This window comes from Leiobunum rupestre, chromosome 7 (assembly GCF_980474605.1).
Source record: "Leiobunum rupestre chromosome 7, qqLeiRupe1.1.hap1, whole genome shotgun sequence".
Classification (NCBI taxonomy): domain Eukaryota; kingdom Metazoa; phylum Arthropoda; class Arachnida; order Opiliones; family Sclerosomatidae; genus Leiobunum; species Leiobunum rupestre.
Window position 1 is genome coordinate 49,129,267 of NC_143390.1, and position 9,760 is coordinate 49,139,026.

At 32.7% G+C, this 9,760-nt stretch overlaps 1 protein-coding gene across 2 annotated transcripts in view; it reads right to left on the reverse strand.

Annotated features, from left to right (window-relative positions):
- Positions 1–6,944, reverse strand: part of LOC149936626 (A-type potassium channel modulatory protein KCNIP1-like) — a 264,237-nt gene extending 257,293 nt beyond the window's left edge. For both annotated transcript variants that reach the window (XM_090180920.1, XM_090180919.1), the window contains exon 1: positions 6,819–6,944. The gene's annotated coding sequence lies outside the window, so the exon portion shown is untranslated. The remainder of the gene's footprint in view (positions 1–6,818) is intronic.
- Positions 6,945–9,760: the final 2,816 nt, after the last annotated feature.

Genomic DNA, 9,760 nt, shown 5'->3' on the forward strand with positions numbered 1-9,760 from the left:
TCAATACGTGTAGCCCTAATCAAATATTCCGAATGCATTAGCGATTCATTCGGTTCACCAAAAAGAGAGGGACTCGCTGCGGGATCAATTCGAACTCCCGAACTATACGAATATAATTTGACCACTTCTGGTTTTTTTAATCGAAAGAAATTCGATTCGATCTGACAAATTATTCTTCGCGCGTTCAGAAGTTTATTAGAAACCCAGCTAGAAGGGAAAGTATCTGCTGCCGAACATAACAGAGTTTGGTCGTAAATTAAAGACTCAGAGTTTCGAATATAGGATTAGCAAAGAAAAGTTGTAATCCTTTTAAAATAATTTTTTTTTTGGGCGCAGTAGTGACATCTTCCGTTGAACTTGGTAGTCGTAGCGTAAGCTCTTGTTAAACGGAATGGCGCTGGTTCGGATCCAGGCTTCGGACTGAACATTTTTATTATTGAATTGTAACAGGAGCAAACTTGAAATTAAATTTTTAAACACGGTATAATGTACAGAATTAGTTTTTCCAGTTTATATAGAGCCACGATCTACCACGTACATTGCTTGATTTCCGTCTGCCAAGAGTAGTTTATAAGATTCTCGAGTTTCCCGCTAGGGGGCTTTATGTAAACTGAAAAGGTTAATTGTAATTATAATCATGATTTTATTCGCAAAAATAATGGTTTTTTTGTTTGTTTTTTTAAATAGAGCTAATACCCAAGGCACCACCTTCGACCACATAAGCAATGTTGCTTGTGCGTGATCAAGTAACAGGTGGCCGGGTTACAATGCGTAGGAGGGTGGTGGCAAGCCCTTCATGCCACGCGAGCCAACAGCTCCCTACACTAACTATTACCGTTAACCTCAACAAGTTTTTATGGAAGGGGAAACCGAAGATCTCGGTGGAAAACCCCTTAAACCCGCAACGAATAGAACATGGCGTGAGATTATCCTGTACGTAGAAAGCAGTATTTGTCAGCCGCGGCTCTATAATTACACGTTGGAACTCTCTGGTAACTCAATTTTATTAAGGTTTCACACTTCTTCCCTTTGACGCGTTGCTATAGACTTCTGTCATGGAGTATTTATCTGGTGTATGGGAAGGTTTTTGCCGTTTTCCACTTGAAAACCAATTTGCTGCGACGACCATTCCAATTCGAATAAAATTTGCCGTGACTGTATATACAAACGTAAATAATAAATATCTTTATTTACATCTCAAGTCGCCAAAACTAGAGTATTAAGAAACTAAGAGCGGAAATATTGTAACTACGATTGTTTGGAAAGTTCAGCTAAATTCGCCTTTGCGAGTCTTCTCCGTAGAAATTCCATATTTCTATAGAACTTTAAGTAATTTTTCTATAGTATTTCAATTACATTTCTATTGACATTTAAATAGTTTTTCTGTAGGACTTTGATTATATTTCTATAAAACTTTAAGTAAAGCAGTCCTATAGAAAAATTACTTAAATTTCCATAGAAATGTATTCGAAAATCTATAGAAAAATTACTTCAAGTTCTATAGAAATATAATAGAAATCGCATAGAAAAATTACTTACACTTCTATAGAAATATAATCAAAACCTATAGAAAAATTACTTAAATGCCCATGAAAAACATAATCGGAATACTATAGAAATATTGCATGCATTTCTATAAAAATGTAATCGCAAATCTATAGAAAACTTTCGTGTCCAATTCAAAATCTCGCATAAAATATTGGTTAGGAGCAATCTTTTAATTACCTAAACACGTAACAAGTCTTGTATTTTAATTTGCATATTTTGTAGCCGTGATATGAAATAATTAACAGACTATGTTTAGAAGCGTGTAGATTTTATCTCGCCTCTTGTTCAAGACTAATCATTTGAGCGTTACTCTAACAATACAGCGCGATTCTGAGTGATTCCTTACACCATCTGGTGAAAGAAAACGTTATTAAACGTTCATAGAGTTTCCCCTTAAATCTTCCCCATATCCAGTCAAATTAGGTAAAACTACGAACGCCAAATCATATCTTAAACAATGTCCATGGTGTTCAAATATTTTACCAATAGTGTAAAGATAATATTACCAATCGGATCACATTCCTTTACTCATATTTGAAGGCGCTAAAATAAGTAAAAGATGTTTTTAAGTAATACAATACGATATTTCTTTAATCAAACAGTACTACTACGGTAGTAGCATGACGGTGCTGAAGCACATCAACAGCGTTATATTCTACTACGGTAGTAGCATGACGGTGCTGCAACACATCAACTGCGTTATGTTCTTCTACCGTAGTAGCATGTCGGTGCTGCAACGCATCAACAGCGTTATATTCTACTACGGTAGTAGCATGACGGTGCTGCAACACATCAACTGCGTTATGTTCTTCTACTGTAGTAGCATAACGGTGCTGCAACGCATCAACAGCGTTATATTCTACTACGGTAGTAGCATGACGGTGCTGCAACACATCAACTGCGTTATGTTCTTCTACCGTAGTAGCATGTCGGTGCTGCAACGCATCAACAGCGTTATATTCTACTACGGTAGTAGCATGACGGTGCTGCAACACATCAACTGCGTTATGTTCTTCTACTGTAGTAGCATAACGGTGCTGCAACGCATCAACAGCGTTATATTCTACTACGGTAGTAGCATGACGGTGCTGCAACACATCAACTGCGTTATGTTCTTCTACCGTAGTAGCATGACGGTGCTGCAACGCATCAACAGCGTTATATTCTACTACGGTAGTAGCATGACGGTGGTGCAACACATCAACAGCGTTATATTCTACTACGGTAGTAGCATGACGGTGCTGCAACGCATCAACAGCGTTATATTCTACTACGGTAGTAGCATGACGGTGCTGCAACACATCAACTGCGTTATGTTCTACTACCGTAGTAGCATGACGGTGCTGCAACACATCAACTGCGTTATGTTCTACTAGTAGCATGACGGTGCTGCAACGCATCAACAGCGTTATGTTCTACTAGTAGCATGACGGTGCTGCAACACATCAACTGCGTTATGTTCTTCTACCGTAGTAGCATGACGGTGCTGCAACGCATCAACAGCGTTATGTTCTACTACGGTAGTAGCATGACGGTGCTGCAACGCATCAACAGCGTTATATTCTACTACGGTAGTAGCATGACGGTGCTGCAACGCATCAACAGCGTTATATTCTACTACGGTAGTAGCATGACGGTGCTGCAACACATCAACTGCGTTATGTTCTACTACCGTAGTAGCATGACGGTGCTGCAACACATCAACTGCGTTATGTTCTACTAGTAGCATGACGGTGCTGCAACGCATCAACAGCGTTATGTTCTACTAGTAGCATGACGGTGCTGCAACGCATCAACAGCGTTATGTTCTACTAGTAGCATGACGGTGCTGCAACGCATCAACAGCGTTATGTTCTACTAGTAGCATGACGGTGCTGCAACGCATCAACAGCGTTATGTTCTACTAGTAGCATGACGGTGCTGCAACGCATCAACAGCGTTATGATGTTTAATTTCCATTGGACTCAATATTTGTATTATTTATTTTGTCGTAAAGTACTTATATTACTCTTTCAATTTCTATTCTATTGATACAATTTATTTTGTCTTAAAGCGCTTGCATTACTCTTTCAATTTCAATTCAATTTGATGTTCCATTATTCTCTCTGTATCGATGTTCAAAATAAATACTGGGTGGTTTTTATATTTTCCATCAAAAATACATTTATTTATACTTGGGGAGAATGACTATCCTGTCACCGGCCTTTGCCTTAAACCTTCAATCACGTCGGATGACGCCATTTTTAGGGAACCAATGAGATACGGGGGAGGAGCTTACTACCAATAGCTTACTCTTTGAGTGTAAGATGGATTAGAAGACACACTAAAAATCGTCTTAACATTGTGATTCCCCCAAAATATAAATATAAAAGTAAATATGGCATATTTTTTACAACAAAATAGCAGCCATTGCTATAGGCCTTTCTATAACTTGTTTTTATGTAGCTCATTCGTCATGAAATACGTAGAAGTTCAGTTAACTTTTTGCTTAAAAACAGGGCGCCTCGTCGAATTAACTCTTATGTCCAGGGCTTTTCGTAATAAAACGTCATCGATAAGTCACCCGTGACGCAACAGCAACATCAAAACATGAAGGCCAATTTTACTGTATAGAAAGTCGCTTACTAGGTGCAAAACAATTTTATCATCGCGTCTCCTGGCGTGTTAGTTTCTGCTTGAGGCTATAAGCTACTAAAGCATTTATCAATTTCCAGATACGTTTTGCACACACAGCTATTCCGAATTGGAAACCGTATTAATTTATCATCCACGTTTCAAATTAGACTAATTAAATTGAATATTAATTATAGGCCTAAGAAGAAAAACAACCAGTCGTGATTTCTAAGTAAGTCCTTTCGAGCCACTTAATTATTTTTAAACTCATTACCTTTAATTATATTTTGCTTCCACATTTATTAAAATTTAAAAGATGAATTCGAATAATTAAACCAAGAATAATTAAGATATTTATAATAATAAAACAAAATCGCTCTATTTGATAGTATTTCTTCAAAATGATTTAAAATTTTAATATTTTAGAAAATAATTTAAAATTATTTGAGTAACCGACATTTCCCACGCAAATAATTTTAATTTCAAGTTTTCTACCCAATTTTTAAAGCCGCGCATATATTACCATAAGTAACGTAATACCTTAATTAACGTAATACCCTAATTAACGTAATACCATAATTAACGTAATACCCTAATTAACGTAATACCATAATTAACGTAATACCCTAATTAACGTAATAACCTAATTAAATTAATACTTTATTTAACGTAATACCATAATGAACGTAATACCCTAATTAACGTAATACTTTAAGTAACGTAATACCATAAGTAACGTAATACCTTAAGTTACGTAATACCATAAGTTACGTAATACCATAAGTTACGTAATACCATAAGTAACGTAATACCATAAGTAACGTAATACCATAAGTAACGTAATACCTTAAGTTACGTAATACCATAAGTTACGTAATACCATAAGTTACGTAATACCGTAAGTAACGTAATACCATAAGTAACGTAATACCATAAGTATCGTTATACCATAAGTATCGTTATACCATAAGTAACGTAATACCTTAAGTTACGTAATACCTTAATTAACGTAATACCCTAATTAACGTAATACCATAATTAACGTAATACCCTAATTAACGTAATACCTTAAGTTACGTAATACCTTAAGTTACGTAATACCTTAAGTTACGTTATACTTTAAGTAACGTAATACCATAAGTAACGTAATACCTTAAGTTACGTAATACCATAAGTAACGTAATACCATAAGTAACGTAATACCATAAGTTACGTAATCCCATAAGTTACGTAATACCATAAGTAACGTAATACCATAAGTTACGTAATACCTTAATTACGTAATACCTAAAGTTACGTAATACCTTAAGTTACGTAATACCTTAATTAACGTAATACCCTAATTAACGTAATAACCTAATTAAATTAATACCATAATTAACGTAATACCCTAATTAACGTAATACCTTAAGTTACGTAATACCTTAATTAACGTAATACCTTAAGTTACGTTATACTTTAAGTAACGTAATACCATATGTAACGTAATACCATAAGTAACGTAATACCTTAAGTTACGTAATACCATAAGTTACGTAATACCATAAGTAAAGTAATACCATAAGTTACGTAATACCTTAATTACATAATACCATAAGTTACATAATACCATAAGTAATGTAATACCATAAGTAACGTTATACCATAAGTAACGTTTTACCATAAGTAATGTAATACCATAAGTAACGTTATACCATAAGTAACGTTTTACCATAAGTAATGTAATACCATAAGTAACGTTATACCATAAGTAACGTTTTACCAGAAGTATGGTAATTGGATAACATATGGGATTCCGAATATTTGGCATTTTGGCTGACGAATACGGAAAAGCCACAAAGGTTACTAAATTTCCAGGTTAAGAAAGAGAAAGCCATACCATTATAAATTATGTTACTTATGATATTAGCGAGAAACAAAAATCTATTATCTCTCATTGTACTAATTAAACTAAATGGTAACAAGAACCGTATGATAGAAATAGCTTGATAGAATAAAAATATTTTTCCAAGAGCTAAAAAATCTTTATGAAACAAAATAAAGATTTGAATATATATATTATTATTTACTAAGAATTATTATTAATTACTTTTTACTGAGAACAATATTTCCCATCTAAAGTTGTCCTTAATTAACAGGTAATAACATTTTATCACCCGCTTTACGTTTTTTAATTAAAATAAGTAGTTGAATATTTATTATTATTTAGTAAGAATTCTTACATTACTCTTATTACTATTTATTACTGAGAAACAAGATTTATCATCTGTAATTTTTGTTCATAATAATATTTTATCACGAGCTTAACATTCTTTATTAATTAGAATTAAATAAAAAAATTATTATATTTTACTAAGAATTATTATATTACTATTAATATGATTTACTACCGAGAAACAAGATTTCCGATCTACAATTTTTCTTAATTAATAGCTAAAAATATTTAATCACGAGTTTAAAAGTCTTTCCTTAAAAATTAAAAACATGTAATGTATTCAAAGTTTTTCAATGTAGTAAATTTAGTTATTATAATCATACAGTCACGATTTCAAATAACTTAAACCCGTAAAAGCGCAACAATGTTCAATTATTCAAAAATATCATTTTGCCCGTCAAAAATATTTTCGAAAAATGAATAAAAAAATGAATAAACTTACTCGACAAGTTGGAAGCGAACCGCGTTAAGATGAGGGAAACGGATCTGACGATCTGAACGCGATCTGAGAAGCGGATAATACGGCGAAACTCGCTCGTGGATGTTGGTGTGGATCAGCAGCCTGCACTCACTGACGGACGGACGAAGCCGTTTGAAATCCTCCGATGCCGCCGCGCTCAGCTCCTCCGTTACGCTCCTCTTCTCCGCCAGGGGCGCTGTCTCTCTCTTACCGAGATGCGCGTGATATTTTTTGCGAATCCGGGGCGGCGCTGCCAACGGAAGTAAAAATGTTTCCCAACTTACAGATCGTCTGAGGAGTACTAGCACTTTCTTATCTCTGAATTTGGGTGATTATCAACAGATTTATGGACTACATTATTACCAATTTCAACAGAATGAATACACTCTTTTATATCCTTATTTGTGAGAGCTGCCATTTTATTACAGGTCTGATTTAAAATAGTGCATACAAGGCCGCTTCACGCGGTCAAGTGTACGCGACGTCTCAAGCTGATGAGCACGTGCAGGCCCCCTTGCCTGTACTATTTTAAATTAGGCCTGTAATGAAATGGCCGACTTCGTAAAAGAGTGTATAGGATAGTAACGTGAGGAATCGGACAATCAGAACAATTCTAGAATACTAACCGAAATACACGAAAAATTGAGGCAATGATTTTGTATTTTTTCAAAATGGTTAATTTTTTAAAATTCCGCTGAAACATTTCCACAAATCGACTAAATTCTCTCCAATGAGAAAAATGAAAATTTCCCGGAACAAATCCACTCTAAATGCAAAGTTGGTAATTTGAAAAAATTCCCAAATTCAGGTAAACATCTAGATTCGGTTCACGTAGTTTATTGATCTAATCCCTATTTCAACTGACTGTCCCTATCAGAGTATGACGAGCTCCTCAGTGCGTGCATTAGCCTACCACTTTGTACAAGGTGTTTAATTTGATCGGCTCAGGTAATTTTGTGGAAAACTATTTCATTTAGAATTTTTAAAATATATACGTTTCAAATTTTATTAGGTAGAACCTAGGAGCAACAAACACAACACCCCACATAAGGAGAACGCAACCCTTCAAATGTCGTGGATTTTCTTGTGTACATTCTTCATTGGCTATAGTCAGTTGCAGGCTAAGAAAAACAAAATATATAGTACAGTCGGCGCAAGGATACCTCAGACCATTTCCGGCCAGTCGACCGCGCGTAATATTTTGACCACTTTACGGTCAATTTCAAATTTCGGGAGTTTCATCGTTTTTTCGCGCCATCTAGGAACCGAAATTGGAATCTATTTTTTAATTTCATGTTGTCATGAGTTTAATTACTGAATGCAGCTAAAGAAGGTTCGATAATTGCAGCTCCAAATATTTTAAATAGCCCAAGAGGTTACTATAAAAATCACGATAAAGGTTTATTGTCAAAAAGTAAAGATAAAAACATAATTTTAAACGTCTATAGCTCATTAAGACAACGTTACCCCAAAGAAAGCGTGTTAACTATTTTAAAAGAAACTGCCGATTTAACTGGTAAGACGTAGAAATAAATTAACAAAATTAAATAATTATAAATACTATTTTAAATTTAAGAATGATAGGAATGCCTTATCTTTTAAATTTGCTCACCACCACAATTATGAAATTTACAAATAAAGATTCCAATTTCGGTCTCTAGATGGCGCTAAAAGACGACAAAAAGAGCAAAATTTGAATTTGACCGTAAAATGGCCAAATTCAAATTTCGCGCGGTGGAATGACCGGAAACGATCTGAGGTATCCTTGTGCCGATTGTACTATATATTTTGTCTTTCTTAGCCTGCAACTCACTATAGACGCATTAGCGCCTGTTGTCATCGGAATGGGAAAATTCGGAAATTGTCTTCCCCCCCGCCCGTAAAACGTTCAGCGTAAAGGCTCGTGACGCTCGTCCAATGAAATTCGTACACAACCCTTCGTTAGCGTGTTTAAAGGCTAGCTGCGTTCTCCTTGTGTTTGTTGCTCCTAGGTAGAACGAACTGATTTTTTTCATCATTCAATATCATAATGAAAAATAGGTTCTACAACTTTTAGCACAATTGATTAATAATTTGAGCGTAGCGGTAATGTAAACCTTACTTTAAATTAATCATAAATAAATTTAATTACTTATTAAAACTGAATTTATTCATAAAACCTAAATTTAATTACTTATTAAAACTGAATTTATTCATAAAACCTAAATTTAATAACTAAATAAAACTAAATTTAATAACTAAATGAAACTAAATTAATTTTAAATTAAAACTAAACTTAATAACTAAATGAAACTAAATTTAATTTTAAATTAAAACTAAATTTAATAACTAAATGAAACTAAATTTAATTTTAAATTAAAACTAAATTAAATTTTAAATTAAAACTAAATTAAATTTTAAATTAAAACTAAATTTAATTTTAAATTAAATCTAAATTTAATTTTAAATTAAATCTAAATTTATTTACTAATTAAAAACTAAATTTATTTACTAATTAAAAACTAAATTTATTTACTAATTAAAAACTAAATTTATTTACTAATTAAAAACTAAATTTATTTACTAATTAAAAACTAAATTTATTTACTAATTAAAAACTAAATTTATTTACTAATTAAAATCTAAATTTATTTACTAATTAAAAACTAATTTATTTACTAATTAAAAACTAAATTTATTTCCTAATTAAAAACTAAATTTATTTACTAATTAAAAACTAAATTTATTTACTAATTAAAAACTAAATTTATTTACTAATTAAAAACTAAATTTTTTTACTAATTAAAAACTAATTTTTTTTACTAATTAAAAACTAAATTTATTTACTAATTAAAAACTAAATTTATTTACTAATTAAAAACTAAATTTATTTACTAATTAAAAACTAAATTTATTTACTAATTAAAAACTAAATTTATTTACTA